The 16,533-nt window shown below is 43.2% G+C and overlaps 1 long non-coding RNA gene across 1 annotated transcript in view; it reads left to right on the top strand.

The window, feature by feature from the left end:
- The window catches only part of LOC141987550 (uncharacterized), a 62,850-nt gene that overhangs the window by 30,950 nt on the left and 15,367 nt on the right, over window positions 1–16,533 (top strand). The window contains exon 2 of the long non-coding RNA XR_012639564.1: window positions 14,749–14,821. This is a non-coding gene — a long non-coding RNA (uncharacterized LOC141987550). The remainder of the gene's footprint in view (window positions 1–14,748; window positions 14,822–16,533) is intronic.

Raw genomic sequence — 16,533 nt, 5'->3', positions numbered from 1 at the left:
TTACACAGCATTGCTGCTCCATCCCTGCAGCCCAGAGAACAACAGACAAAGGGAGAGTTTCTTTTCCAAATTTAAAAGTTCTAACCTTCCCATTGGCTCTTTTGGTCAGGTACCCACTCCTTTTCTTTTACCTGTGGGCTTGTTAACCCTTTACAGGTAAAGCAAGCAGAGAACAGACATCAAGAGGGATTTTACAGCTAACTGGCTGGCTGGATATTCATAAAAGGGAGCTCCCTCCCCCTGATTTTATTTATCACAAAAGCTAACCAGCCAGATTTTCTGAAGCCCTCTTTATTAAAAGATGTCAAGTGTTTGTATGAATCATGGGGTTGCACTGTCCTAGAATACAGATTACTGTATAAAAGAACATGGCCACTTCAGTAGAAAGAGTATTTTTTATTATCTCTTTTGCAGAATGCCCCAGAAGCTGTAATCACAATCAGGACCCTGTTGTGCTAGATGCTGTACAAATGTGTAGTAAGAGACTGTCCCTGCACCAGGAAGTTTACTTAAGGAGGATGATTACTAATCAGAGAATAGATCCAGTGTAATTCTTTTGAAGGGCTTGTTTCATAACTAAATGTAGGCTATTTAAATGACCCACCTGGTGTTTTCTGCAAAGCAATTCCATCTTTTTAGGTGTTAATTGGTGTTTGCTAGCATAAGTTTCCCACTGCGTGGACCTTTGTTCTCTTCAGACCATTTCTTTGTTCTATTTATAGTATTTAAACTAGTCAATTTTACTACATTTTAAAATGTTTTAATGTGTCATGCTATTATATTAATGAAACAGAAGTGACTATTTCCCCACAAAGAGTATTCTATGAGTTCTTATAATTGGGCCGATCACTAAATTGGCATGCTTCTCTTTCAACTCTGGTGTTACTAATCTGGTGATTCTGCACCACTGATGGGTTTTTTAGTTCCAGACTGGAACAGGACTTTGCTACGCAGTGTATGCTTCATATGAGCTGTGGACTCTGCCAAACAACTGAAGCCTTGATATTGTGCCAGAACTGAAACTCAGTATGGTTTTCGACTGCTTGGCATGTTGCACTTGTACAAATGAAAATGTCATCGTTCCAAGTAGCCTTTACATAAATAAGCTTGGTCCAGAGGCGTGTGCGCATGCATACATGTGCTCACATGTACACACCGCACACACACACCCCCACACATGCACATACAGATCAGTCATGCGTTGGAATATTTACAAGCTAGAGCACAATTCATGAACGTTATTCATGAACGTCCAACTTTCACTTTTCTGAAAAAGTCATAGAAATATGCCTGGCCAGAAACTAACAAATCCAGGTTGCAGAACAAATCTAAAGAAACCATCATGGTTCTTTTGTGCAAAGACAGTGTTTAAGGTGACTCCTCAACAATGAAACGAAATACATTGATAGGGATTCTATCCATGATTTCAGCATTAAAACTATACTGGAATGTAGCAGTAGCCTTTCAGGCAACTTCAAGAGAAGTCTGAGAAGGAGCAAATTGCACTAATTTAACCTGCGGACAATGGAAATGATCAGTGTGTGTTCACATGTAAGAAGAAATGCCAGACTTTCCAAATACCTCAGATGACCTGCAGAATGATAAAATGTGCTCCTCTGCTGAGAGCATAATCTGGTGTGTGTGTGCCCGCCCCCAAAATGCCTGGTTTGTCTAGTCAGCAGCAGACTTGCCCTGAATAATGTGGGTACAATGTCCATTTTTGAGCTCCGCAAAGTTTTCGCTGACACTTGAGCTTAACATCAGAATTTTTTAGGTTGAGAACAGTCCATCACCCAACTAAACAGAGAAAAGAGGCCATTGTGGATGAGTTATGATTAGAAAAAGCATTTTTGCACAGCTGGTACTGACAGGTGAAAATGGGAAGGGTTTTTTTTTTTAATCAGCACTTGGCAAAATCCATAACAAATGATTCATACAAAAATATAAACACTGGAAAATGTAAATAAATGCAGAGTACAATTCTCTGTTCTAATCCATCTGATTTGCACTGCTCCAGTGGCATAAAACAGCTAGCCAGCCAATTTAATTGCTTCTCCGCTGATTTCCCCGGTGTACAAAAAACCCTGTGTGACACAGAGCTGGTGCTGTGACTCTGTGCTACCCTCTTCCTGCTCCCTGGTGCAGTGGGAATTCCTCAGGGAGTGGGGCATAGCTAGGGCTTCCCTCTGCCTCAGCAGTCCCCCAGCCTTTGGAACGGTCCCTTGGATAGTCAGGCATAATTTAGAGCAACCCTCAGGCTGCTCTGGTGAGGACCAGACTATTCCCTAGCCAGCCCCAGGATAAGCAGATCACAAAGGTGGCATAGAACTACCTTTTCCCCCCAAATTATTTTTTTAAAGATTTTCTTTTTATTGTTTAAGAATTTATCACCACAAAGTAAAGCAAACAAAAGTGTACAGCTCACATTAATTCTACACGACACAATGACATAGTGTAATGGCTCATCAAACAGCACATTGACTACTAGGATTATTGAGTCCATTTGCAAGGGAAAACAGGAGAAGAGTAAAATAAAACAAAGTAAACAAAATGGCATGTGATACTATATGTTGGTGCAACTGTTGACTCAAACTAAACAGTAATAATTTTCACAAAAGTATGTGCCAGTCTCACTCTCACAGTTGATTTCATTTCAAATGATTGTTTGCCTTTGTAGGATGCAAATATTTTATACACTTTCCACACTATTTATTATAGTCCAAGTTCCTATGTTCTCTGGGTTCTTCTTGATTTTTAGATCTGTTTGCAATGTTGTTGGAAGGATTTTTTTAATAATTCCTAACTCCTGAGTTTTACAATTTGATGCAAACTGTGCAAATGCCCTTCAATAACAATAGATATTTTACTGTTCATTGCACTTTAAGCCCTGGTCTACACTAGGAGTTGAGATCAAATTTAGCAGCGTTAAATCAATTTAACCCTGCACCCGTCCACACAACGAAGCCCTTTTTTTCAACTTAGGTATGTCTACACTATGAAATTAGGTCAAATTTATAGAAGTCGGTTTTGTAGAAAGCGTTTTTATACAGTTGACTGTGTGTGTCCCCACACAAATGCTCTAAGTGCATGTAGTCGGCGGAGTGTGTCCACAGTACCGAGGCAACCGTCGACTTCCGGTCTCCGCCGCCCATTTGAATTCTGGGTAGAAATCCCAGTGCCTGATGGGGCTAAAGCATTGTCGCGGGTGGTTCTGGGTACATATCGTCAGGCCCCTGTTCCCTCCTTCCCTTCGTGAAAGCAAGGGCAGACAATCGTTTTGCGCCTTTTTTCTTGAGTTACCTGTGCAGACGCCATACCACGGCAAGCATGGAGCCCGCTCAGCTAACCGTCACCGTATGTCTCCTGGGTGCTGGCAGACGTGGTACTGCATTGCTACACAACAGCAGTTTATTGCCTTTTGGCAGCAGACAGTGCAGTATGACTGGTAGCCGTCATCGACGTAGTCCTGGGTGCTCTTTTAACCGGGCGCCCGGGCAAACATGGGAGTGACTCAGCCAGGTCACTTCCCTTGTTTCGTCTCATGGACATTCAGTCCCGCACTGTCTTTTAATCTGCAGCTAGCAGAAGATGATGGCCAGTAGTCATACTGCACCGTCTTCTGCCGAGCACCCAGGTGTTGACGATGGCTAGCAGTCGTACTGCACAGTCTGCTGCCAGCAAGATGTATAAAGATAGATGAAGTGGCTCAAAACAAGAAATGGACCAGATTTGTTTTGTATTCATTTTCTCCTCCCTCCCTCCGTGAAATCAACGGCCTGCTAAACCCAGTTTTGAGTTCTATCCTTGAGGTTTTGAGTTCTATCCTTGAGGGGGCCATTCAGTTTCTCGCAAAGCCAACCCCTTTGTTGATTTTAATTCCCTGTAAGCCATGTCTTCAGTCGCCCCTCCCTCCGTCAGGGCAATGGCAGACAATCGTTCCGCGCCTTTTTTCTGTGCAGACGCCATACCACGGCAAGCATGGAGCCCGCTCAGATCACTTTGGCAATTAGGAGTACATTAAACACCACACGCATTATCCAGCAGTATATGCAGCACCAGAACCTGGCAAAGAGATACCGGGCGAGTAGGCGATGTCAGCGTGGTGACGTGAGTGATGAGGACATGGACACAGACTTCTCTCAAAGCACAGGCCCTGCAATGTGGGCATCATGGTGCTACTGGGGCAGGTTCATGCGGTGGAATGCTGATTCTGGGCTCGGGAAACAAGCACAACACCACATAGTGTTGCAGGTCTGGGACAATTCCCAGTGGCTGCGAAACTTTCGCACGCGTAAGGGCACTTTCATGGAACTTTGTGACTTGCTTTCCCCCGCCCTGAGGCGCAAGAATACCAAGATGAGAGCAGCCCTCACAGTTGAGAAGCAAGTGGCAATAGCCCTGTGGAAGCTTGCAACGCCAGACAGCTACCGGTCAGTCGGGAATCAATTTGCAGTGGGCAAATCTACTGTGGGGGCTGCTGTGATGCAAGTAGCCAACACAATCAAAGATCTGCTGATATCAAGGGTAGTGACCCTGGGAAATGTGCAGGTCATAGTGGATGGCTTTGCTGCAATGGGATTCCCTAACTGTGGTGGGGCCATAGACGGGACCCATATCCCTATCTTGGCACCGGAGCACCAAGCCGGCGAGTACATAAACCGCAAGGGGTACTTTGCAGTAGTGCTGCAAGCACTGGTGGATCACAAGGGACGTTTCACCAACATCAGCGTGGGATGGCCGGGAAAGGTACATGATGCTCGCATCTTCAGGAACTCTGGTCTGTTTCAAAAGCTGCAGGAAGGGACTTTATTCCCAGACCAGAAAATAACCGTTGGGGATGTTGAAATGCCTATAGTTATCGTTGGGGACACAGCCTACCCCTTAATGCCATAGCTCATGAAACCATACACAGGCAGCTTGGACAGTAGTCAGGAGCTGTTCAACTACACGCTGAGCAAGTGCAGAATGGTGGTAGAATGTGCATTTGGATGTTTAAAAGCACGCTGGCGCAGTTTACTGACTCGGTTAGACCTCAGCGAAACCAATATTCCCGCTATTATTACTGCTTGCTGTGCTCTCCACAATATCTGTGAGAATAAGGGGGAGACATTTATGGTGGGGTGGAGGTTGAAGCAAATCGCCGGGCTGCTGGTTACGCACAGCCAGACACCAGGGCGGTTAGAAGGGCACAGGAGGGCGCGGTGCGCATCAGAGGAGCTTTGAAAACCAGTTTCATGACTGGACAGGCTACGGTGTGAAAGTTCTGTTTGTTTCTCCTTGATGAAACCCCCCGCCCTTGGTTCACTCTACTTCCCTGTAAGCTAACCACCCTCCCCACCTCCCTTCGATCACCACTTGCAGAGGCAATAAAGTCATTGTTGCTTCACATTCATGCATTTTTTATTCATTCATCACACAAATTGTGAGATAACTACCAAGGTAGCCCAGGAGGGGCGGTGGAGGAGGGAAGGACAAGGCCACACAGCACTTTAAAAGTTTAAAACTTTAAAACTTATTGAATGCTAGCCTTCTGTTGCTTGGGCAGTCCTCTGGGGTGGAGTGGCTGGGTGGCCGGAGGCCCCCCCACTACGTTCTTGGGCGTCTGGGTGAGGAGGCTATGGAACTTGGGGAGGAGGGCAGTTGGTTTCACAGGGGCTGTAGCGGTGGTCTGTGCTCCTGCTGCCTTTTCTGCAGCTCAACCATATGCTGGAGCATATTAGTTTGATCCTCCAGCAGCCTCAGCATTGAATCCTGCCTCCTCTCATCATGCTGCCACCACCTTTCAGCTTCAGCCCTCTCTTCAGCCCACCACCTCTCCTCCCAGTCATTTTGTGCTTTCCTGCACTCTGACATTGTCTGCCTCCACGCATTCGTCTGTGCTCTGTCAGTGTGGGAGGACAGCATGAGGTCAGAGAACATTTCATCGTGAGTGTGTTTTTTTCACCTTCTAATCTTCGCTAGCCTCTGGGAAGGAGAAGATCCTGTGATCCTTGAAACACATGCAGCTGGTGGAGAGAAAAAAAGGGACAGTGGTATTTAAAGAGACACATTTTCTAGAACAATGGGTACACTCTTTCACGGTAAACCTTGCTGTTAACATTACATAAATAGCACATGTGCTTTCGTTACAAGGTTGCATTTTGCCTCCCCTCAGAGCGTTGCTAGCCCCTCCACCCTCCCCCCTCCCCGTGGCTAACAGCGGGGAACATTTCTGTTCAGCCACAGGCAAACAGCCCAGCAGGAATGTGCACCTCTGAGTGTTCCCTTAAGAAAAGCACCCTATTTCAACCAGGTGACCATGAATGATATCATTCTCCTGAGGATAACACAGAGAGATAAAGAACGGAGGTTGTTTGAACGCCAGCAAATATACACTGCAATGCTTTGTTCTACAATGATTCCCGAGTATGTGCTACTGGCCTGGAGTGGTAAAGTGTCCTACCATGGTGGATGGAATAAGGCTGCCCTCCCCAGAAACCTTTTGCAAAGGCTTTGGGAGTATATCCAGGAGAGCCACGAATGCCAGGGCAAATTAATTATTAAACATGCTTGCTTTTAAACCATGTATAGTATTTTAAAAGGTATACTCACCAGAGGTCCCTTCTCCGCCTGGCGGGTCCGGGAGGCAGCCTTGGGTGGGTTCGGGGGGTACTGGCTCCAGGTCCAGGGTGAGAAACAGTTCCTGGCTGTCGGGAAAAATGGTTTCTCCGCTGGCTTGCTGTGAGCTATCTACAACCTCATCATCATCATCTTCCTCGTCCCCAAAACCTGCTTCCGTGTTGCCTCCATCTCCATTGAAGGAGTCCAACAACACGGCTGGGGTAGTGGTGGGTGAAATCCCCTAAAATGGCATGCAGCTCATCATAGAAGCGGCATGTTTGGGGCTCTGACCCGGAGCGGCCGTTCGCCTCTCTGGTTTTCTGGTAGGCTTGCCTCAGCTCCTTAAGTTTCACGCAGCACTGCTTCGGGTCCCTGTTATGGCCTCTGTCCTTCATGTCCTGGGAGATTTTGACAAATGTTTTGGCATTTCGAAAACTGCAACGGAGTTCTGATAGCACGGATTCCTCTCCCCATACAGCGATCAGATCCCACACCTCCCGTTCAGTCCATGCTGGAGCTCTTTTGCGATTCTGGGACTCCATCATGGTCACCTCTGCTGATGAGCTCTGCATGGTCACCTGCAGCTTGCTACGCTGGCCAAACAGGAAATTGACATTCAAAAGTTCGCGGGCCTTTTCCTGTTTACCTGGCCAGTGCATCTGAGTTGAGAGTCCTGTCCAGAGTGGTCACAATGGAGCACTGTGGGATAGCTCCCGGAGGCCAATACCGTCTAATTGCATCCACAGTACCCCAAATTCGACCCGGCAAGGCTGATTTCAGCGCTAATCCCCTTGTCGGGGGAGGAGTAAGGAAATCGATTTTAAGAGCCCTTTAAAGTTGATGTGAACCAGCTCAGCAATTCAGTTCTTGTCCTCTGATATTTGATCAAAGTCAATTTTCTGCTCAGGCAGTGTTTATGTGAACCCTTTGTTCCATTCACAAGATAAACTTCACAAATGAATTTAGATATGATCAAAGCAAGTGGGTTGGGAAATGATACCTGATGATGCACATTCATCTGATAAACCTGGGTGTACTTGGTCAGGCTCATTTTCAGCAAAAACTGAGAAAACTATAGATATATTTCCTCCCCTCTCCCCCCCAAGTTTAGCTAGCCCTGTTTTTTTCGATCTTCAGATAGACAACTTGATTCTGATCTCCCTTACATGGATGTAAATAAGGAGTAACTCCACTGATGGTAGTGGAATTACATCAGTGCAAAATTGATGTAAGCAAGGTCAGAATCAAGTCAAAAGTCACTCCATACAGACAAGCTGATGACACCCTAGTGGATTTTGAGTAGGAACCCTAGACAGCAGATCTGAACGGAACACACAAATAGTAGCATCCAGCATTTCAATACTAAACCATAAATACTTTACATATAGATTTTGGAAAAAACTCAATAGAGACATTTTACCATGAAGAAAGAACAAGCATTCATTCATATAATCTGCACATACTCAACTCGGCTGGCCTGATCAAAACAATATAGATTGTGATCAATCCTAAACAAAGCCTCCAGCACACAGTAGCTTGTATGTGTTGGTTTCACTGTCACTATCATCAGTTCTGTGGTGATTTGTTATTTGCAGACTTATTCCCATGAGTTTCCTAAATGTTACTTTTTGCTAGACAGGACCATCAACTCTTTTTGGTATGGCTCAACAGACATTTGGCAACTCATCTGTTGTTTTCATGGGCTTCTCCATGAAGTGAGAAGGTTCTCCCTAGTCAGCATTGCTTCATTACTCCTTGGAGGCAGTATTTTTGCCCATTTTTGCCGAAAAGACCCTGTAAAGCTTTGATTCCATACCACTGAGGATTTTGAACCTTTTACTGAGGATGGAATTTCTTTTGTAAGGCATCTACCCCTTTAACTTCTCTCTCTGTTCCACTGCAAAATAAATTCGTCCAATGACAGCAAAATCTTTGTCCATGGCCATGAGGGAGAATAAGCTGTGTTAAGCAAACTCCTGATGTGCTCTACTTCCTTCTTCCTTTTGTCTCATCTCTCCATACAGTTATGCAGTGTGCTGTGGATTCACTGTGCGTTTGGCTGCTACTCTGCATCCCAGAGGTGGCTTATTTCAATGGAGCTCTGTGGATATAGTTATAGTGGAAGCCGCTGAGGGGATGAACTAATCAGCACAAGCCCAGCTGTTCGGGCCACACTCCCTGCCAAGACAGTACCATCCACTTTTCGGGTTGTACTAAGTCCCATGAATCCCTCCCCCAGGATAGGAGATGTAGCAGCCGTCTGCAGTATTCCCCCGCCCTGTAGATGTTTCACCCCATGGGACCTTCACTTGTTTGTTCTAGTGTAAAGGTGAATTTAGATTACTTTGTTTCTTCTGCAGCATTAACATAGCTACATTGCACCTCATACATATCTTGTAAAGAAGTTAAATAATCTAAATACTTATTCATTAAGATTTAGACTTTAAATGCAAACCCACTAATTCACAAAGAGTTTATTTCATTAGAGGGAAGCAGGTGGGCTGTCAGGACGGGGACAGGGGGATGGAGGAAGAAAAGGTATAAGCATTTATATGAGTAAGAATAGCTTAAAATTACATAGGAATGATTATTAAACTTGCAAGGAAAATCTAATATGTGTGCTTTAAATTTGAGAACATGAACTGATCACTGTCTAGTGTCAGGAAGAAATTTCCCCATGGGGTAGTAGTATTGCACATTCTGTGACTTATGTGGGGTTGCACCCTCCTCTGGATATCCAGCAATAACCACTGTTGGAGAAAGGATAGTGGACTAACTGGACCATCCTTCTGTTCTGCTATTGCAGTTCCTTTACTGTGTGTTCTTTTGAAACCCAAATAATACTACATCATTGACATTTGGGCTCAGAAACAGTTTCATATTCAGTACTTATGCAGATTTATGTATGTCCTTGCAAGGCAATAGCTGAAACTAGGAAGTATTATTGTCTTTTTAGTGCAGCTGGCTCTACTGTGTATGATCTGAAAAGTACACAGTGCTAAATGCCCTTCTGCAGAGATCTTGGCATTGAACCCTTAGACATGTACAAGACTCCAGTCCCAATGGAGTTACCCTCTTTATAATTGCAAATTACTTGATTCTAAAAATATCTGTCATTATACAATATATCCCCTGTAGGAACAAAAGGGTAGAACAGTATGTTGTTTTGTGTTTAAGCTCAGATATGGACAGGAAAATGTCATTTATTTTTATTTTTTCTTCTGGTATCCTAATAAGGGGGATTTCTGCTGATTTTGTGAAAAAGAAAGTCAGGTATTCTGAATGAATAGTAAAAATACAAAACCAAGAAAGAAATTACCATAACAATAATCATTTAACTTTATGAAGGGACCTTTCGTTCTAAATTGCTTTACAAACACAGGACCCAATTTTGAGACCTTTACTCTTGTCGGGTAGTAATTAAATGCATGCTCCCATTGAGGCGAATGGGACTACCCACATGAGAAAGTACTATCCAATTTGCACAGGGCAGTAGAATCATGCCCACAAGAACCTCCTCACCCACCACTAAAATACAGCCATTTCTGAGGTAGTTTTTTTTTAAAAAACGGCAAAATAATATTTCACAAAAATTTTCCAACTACCTATAGTGTTTAAAGGCCTGGTACAGCTCACATTAGCCTACCACTGTACCAGAACCTAAAAGCACACAACAATACTACCTAACAGTTTGAGACATGAAATGAATAATACTGGGCTTGATTCTGAGCTCACTGATACAAGTGTATAAATTAGGACAAACTCTTTTGCAGTCAGTGGAGTTACACCAATGTAAAACTGGTCTAGGTTAGTTCAGAATTAGGCCCCTGGCATATAGTTGATACCCCACAGGAAACTTAGGCAGAGAGAACGGAATGTGATCATTACAATTCTGAAGTAAAAATACAAAATCTATTCAATGGAATTGTGCCTACATATGCCAGATAATGAAATTGACCTGACCTGCATTATACACCTGTATATTCCCAGTTTTTAATAACAACAATCTGTGTTAATCTAACCTCTCCCTACTTTGAGCCACAGCAAGTAATAAATTTGACTTTAGTTAGAAATATTTTTTGGTTTGCCCCAAGGAAAGGTTCAGGGTATCCTGCTCTGTAACGATTCAGATAATCAGACTTGTCGAGACAGCTTGAGCTGCTCCCCTTTAAAAGTGAACTAGAACAACTTCTGCTAAAGTTCCCTTGGATACAGAAAAATACCTTTGCCTGCTCTTTTTCTCTTGTAAATGGAATTGTTTCCTTGATTAAATACCTTCCTCTTCATTCTGAAAAACTAGGCAAGAAACTTGCCACCTCCCACCCTTTTTTTTCCAGCTGTTTGAAAGAGCTCAGAAGTTGTTACAGTTTCAGGCTTTTATGGTTCCTTTGGAAACGTTGAAAATTGTGTAGGAGCAAGAGAAATGAGGATTCTAGTTACTTCCATTAGAACTCTTTCTGAAATGCAGCAATTCTTTTGTTCTCAGATCAGATAAACACATCATTTGTTACAAAACTGCCGACTTTCTAATTTCCCCAGGGGAGCTCAATCCCTGCTCCACCCCAGGCCCTGGCCCCACTCCACCCCTTCTCCCCCCAGGCCCCACCCCCACCCCACCTCTTCCTGACCTGTTCTGCCCCCTTCCCCCAGTGCCTCCTGCGTGCTGCTGAACAGCTGATCTGCAGCAGGCGGGAAGCTCTGGGAGGGTTGGGGAGGAGCTGATCGGCTACGTAGCAGGTGCTGGGGTGGGAGGAGCTGATCAGTGGCATCACCACTGGGTGCTCCAGCCCCCACTATTTTTTCCCCCATGGGTGCTCCAGCCCCATAGCACCCACAGAGTGGGTGCCTATGATTTATTAGCAAGCTAGTTAAGTCCTGGCAAAAAACAAGGGTGACAAATCTGTAGTGGTTCAGAACAGAGTTTAAAAAGAGGAACATTCACTTCAAAGTCTCCTCCCACAGAAGTGCTTGTGAAAGAAATGTTCTTCAAAGAGTAAAGGTTTTATTTTTAGGAAGATTTGCTCTGCTTAGAATTTCAGAGCCCAAATGCCCCTTAGAGAAATAGTCTTTTTTACACAGAAATTGGGTTCTTTGATAGAGGGCCTATATTCTTTATCTGTGGGCCTGAGTCAGCTCCCACTGAAGTCTAGGATTTTGCTAGAGAGTTCGATGTAAGCAGGATCAAGCCCCATGTCAGGATCAAGTCCCATTGCTAGTCATGACTCATAGGGATTCCATCGAGTGCTTTTGATCAGATGTTTTGAATCTCAGTGCCCAGGGTGAAATCAAGTGATAAATGTATGTATTTGATTGTCTTCCTCTCCTTCGCCCTCTAATGTTGCTTTTCTGCCTTGGCTCCTGTAATTGTCTGCATGGGCAGACCTCCTGCTCCTTTGCAGAGCCCTGTTGTCTGCATGGAAGCAGGCGGCTGCACATATGCAACATGTTAGATTGTAAATTCCTAAGGGCAGGGAGTGGGTCTTCCTTTGAATAGTGCCTAACACAATGGGGCCCTGATCCTGATTAGAGTCTGTAGTAGTCACTATTGCAATGCAGATTATCACAATAATAAGAGTACCAGTGAGTCCATTGCCTCATGAGTGTGAAGGTCAAAGTGTTGACATTCACCTATGCCTTTATATTTCACAAATTATTCCACTCCAAGAAGTATTGAGGCCACCTGATAAGGAAGAAAGGCTCTGAATAGTCAAGGGTGATTTTAAGTAAGGGCTAATTTAAAGAATATCTGTTAAAAGTATAAATTGGCCCATATTGCTTTGTGCCACAAACTGAAAGCTGCTTAGAAGTATAATGAGGCTGCTGTTTATCAAGAATGGAATAAACCTGATACAAGAATAAAACTTACTGGACTCCAGATGGTAAAATAGAAACTGAATCTCTTTCTGTTAAAGACATATATGTGTTAAATAACTAAATACCATTCACAACACACATTACAGGACAGTGGAGCCCTCTTTTATGAACATCTGTTAAAAGAATAGACCTGTAAGAATATATCTGTCAAGTTTAAGTTCTTAGCACGTTTCCACTCTATTTATCAGTTTTGACAACTATTTCAGGCCATTTGTTGGCCAGAGTCATGTGTCTCTGGGCAGTCATTGTACTAGTATCAGATTCCAACAGCAGCGCAAAGGATTCTACTCTTGAATTGCTTAGCTTATACAGCCCAATTTTTGATTATTTTATTCCCTAGGCAGTTGAAAATAACAAGATGACTTTAACTGGCTTTGTTCCTACCTTTAGTGTCTGTGACCAACATAAGAACCTGATCCTGAAAATCCTCCCTCCTATAAACTCTCCATTTGAAATCAATGGAACTACTCATGTGTGTGTTTGCAGGCTCTGGCTCTAGCTTTTGCTGGCGACAATGCCGCTACATTTTGGTAGGTTATCATCAGGAATAGGTTGAATAGGATTGGTCCTAGGACTGACCCTTGGGGAACACCACTAGTTACCCCTCTCTATTCTGAAAATTTACCATTTATTCCTACCCTTTGTTCTCTGTCTTTTAACCAGTTCTCAATCCATGAAGGGATCTTCCCTCTTATCCCATGACAACTTAATTTACATAAGAGCCTTTGGTGAGGCATATTGTCAAAGGCTTTCTGGAAATCTAAGTAAACTATGTCCACTGGATCCCCCTTGTCCACATGTTTGTTGTCCCCCTCAAAGAACTCTAATAGATTAGTAAGACATGATCTCCCTTTACAGAAACCATGTTGACTTTTGCACAACAATTTATGTTCTTCTATGTGTCTGATAATTTTATTCTTTACTATTGTTTCAACTAATTTGCCCGGTACTGACGTTAGATTTACCAGTCTATAATTGCCAGGATCACCTCTAGAGTCCTTCTTAAATATTGGCGTTACCTTAGCTATCTTCCAGTCATTGGGTACAGTAGCTGATTTAAAGGACAGGTTACAAACCATAGCTAATAGTTCCGCAATTTCACATTTGAGTTCTTTCAGAACTCTTGGGTGAATGCCATCTGGTCCCGGTGACTTGTTACTGTTAAGTGTATCAATTAATTCCAAAACCTCCTCTAATGACACTTCAATCTGTGACAATTCCTCAGATTTGTCACGTACAAAAGACGGCTCAGGTTTGGGAATCTCCCTAACATCCTCAGCCGTGAAGACTGAAGCAAAGAATTCATTTAGTTTCTCTGTGATGACTATATCATCTTTAAGTGCTCCTTTTGTATCTCGATTGTCCAGGGGCCCCACTGGTTGTTTAGCAGGCTTCCTGCTTCTGATGTACTTAAAAAACATTTTGTTGTTACCTTTTGAGTTTTTGGCTCGCTGTTCTTCAAACTCCTTTTTGGCTTTTCTTATTACATTTTTACATTTAATTTGGCAGTGTTTATTCTCCTTTCTATTTACCTCACTAGGATTTGACTTCCACTTTTTAAAAGATGCCTTTTTATCTCTCACTGCTTCTTTTATATGGTGGTTAAGCCACGGTGGCTCTTTTTTAGTTCTTTTACTGTGTTTTTTAATTCGGGGTATTCATTTAAGTTGAGCCTCTATTATGGTGACTTTGAAAAGTGTCCATGCAGCTTGCAGGGATTTCACTCTAGTCGCTGTACCTTTTAATTTCTGTTTAAGTGAATGAAATATATTTGAAGAGTCACATGATCTGCCATTTAAGGGCCAAACTTTCAAGCTGCTGAGTTGGTGTTCCCCAAAGCCTGCTGAGTATTGACACCCCGCCCCCCAGAGAACTCTGTGTGTGTAATTTAGATGAGTTCAGCAAAAGCTGAGAGATGTGTAGGATCCAGTGATTGTCATAAAAACCAGGCAGCACACAGCAGAAAGGAACAATTAGACCTGCTGTATGTTGCACGGGCTGTTAATAACACAAGCAGTGCCTACTTTTTCTATCTGTACCCTCTACACTGGTTGCAGGAAGAAGCAGGTGGTGTAGGAGCTATGGGTGGCTAGAAAATAAGAATTCTGTTTTGTGAAATGTTTTGAGTTTTTAAAGTGTTTTTGTTCTGCATCAGAACAAAACCAAGACCTTTTGAAAAATTTTGAGAGAGAGAGAGGTGGTGGGGTGGTAGTCTCTCTTTATATATATCTTGGACCTAAGAAACCATTCTATCGATTTTTTTTTTTTGACCAGTTCTAATAGGAGCTGCTATTCCAGCTCAACCACACTGAAAGAACCCCCATTGGAGTGATCGTCCCAGGTCCAGGTATGCACACTTTACGAGTACTTTGTGTTAGCTGTGTTGTGGAAAGCAGGCACAGCACAGACCAGGATCTCACCCATTTAGTACAATTTTACTTCACCTTTATTGGGAAGACTACCCTCAATTATGCAAACATTTTTTTCTGTCCCTTGGGTGGTTGCTGAAGGTGGATTTACTGTAGTGAGAAATATAGCCTGGTTTGATATCACTACAGAACACCTTCTGACCATACCCTATGTGTTACCAGTCTGCTACAACATCAGCTAGGCAAGTGGAATGGCTGTGGAAAAGCTTGATGTTTGTGTATTTTGTTTGGCAATAATTCTTCTGTATTAATTCTCAGGAGCTGCACTGAGGAGACACAAACAATAAGCATAGATTCCTTTGCTGTGATTTCCCCTAATTGCCAATCATGACCCCAGCAGATGGCTTTGTTTTTCTTCAGAAGCACCTCTGGGATATTTATAAAGATCTCAGTCATTCTTTCAGGGGATAGTAAAACTCAGGTTGAAATAAGATAAAATACCTTTCTTGAATTTTTATTTCATTTTCCACATCTTCAAAATATAGCTGAAAGCTACCCTCTGTAAAAATACAGATTAAAAGAATTAAACTATCCCCTACAACAGGTCTTGTAAGGTACAGCAACAGACCAGATGGATAAGAACAAGGGGGTGGGCAGACAGTAATTTACTTGGATTTTAGTAAGGTACATTACTACAGAGGAAGCTCATAGGGACATAACCTTATTGTATAACATCCAGGTAAGAAAATAAAGGGATGATAGATAAGCTTATTATCAATGGTATTAAATCAGAATGGTCAGATGTACTCAAGAGGGGTCCGTTAAGGATCTGTACTGGGACGGGTGTTATACATTAATAAATTGGGGCACAACCTTGCAAATATTTATTGCAAGTGCATAACTTTACTCATGTTAGTAATGGGGACCACTCAAGTGAGTAAAGCTACCTGTGTGTGTAAGTGGTTACACCAAGGGCTGGATCCTGCAGACTATAAATTTGACAAGGATTAAATTTGTAGATATAAAGCCTGTAGCATAGGGGGAAAAAGATGGCGCTAGTTTGAAAATTTGCCAGACTAATTTGTGAGAGGATATTTGGGGCTTGCTATTTGGGGACACACAGTTTTGCTCATGCAGTAATGTGTAAATGGAGCTGGTGGGGAGGAAACAGGGTGCACAGGAATAACCTGGTTGTTGGAAGTCTAAATTATATGCATTGTGTTCACAAAGAGGATGGATTGAGACTAGGATGGAAAGCAGTTCCCCAAACCCTGAGCTGTAGGTGAGCTGTGCTCTTCCTGGGGATGTCCAGCCATCAGGCTGCTTCCCATCATATAGTAGATCAACTTCAGGACTGTTCATTTTTGCACCAGCTGCTTATATCCCTAAGTCAACACTTTGGCAGTCAGTGCATAGGGATGCTCCAGACAAGCTAGCTTTTCCCCAGCCACATCCTCTGCATCATCAGCCAGGGAAAAAGGAACTCATAGGAGCCACTATGGCAGCTCTGTGCCACCTGAGGATCCCCCAACTTAGGGTAAATCCTCCAGGGCCTGTTCAAGTAGCTTTAAGGCATGATACAAAGCAGCCTTACTGTACAGGAAGCTCTGACTTCAGGTCTTTAATGTAAAGATGTGTAAGATAATGGGACAGATTCACCACCACACTCTGTTCCTTTTATGCCAGTTGA

This window comes from Natator depressus, chromosome 5 (assembly GCF_965152275.1).
Source record: "Natator depressus isolate rNatDep1 chromosome 5, rNatDep2.hap1, whole genome shotgun sequence".
Taxonomy (NCBI): domain Eukaryota; kingdom Metazoa; phylum Chordata; order Testudines; family Cheloniidae; genus Natator; species Natator depressus.
Note: the sequence above shows the minus strand (reverse complement) of the source record. Positions and strands in the feature narration are given on the sequence as shown.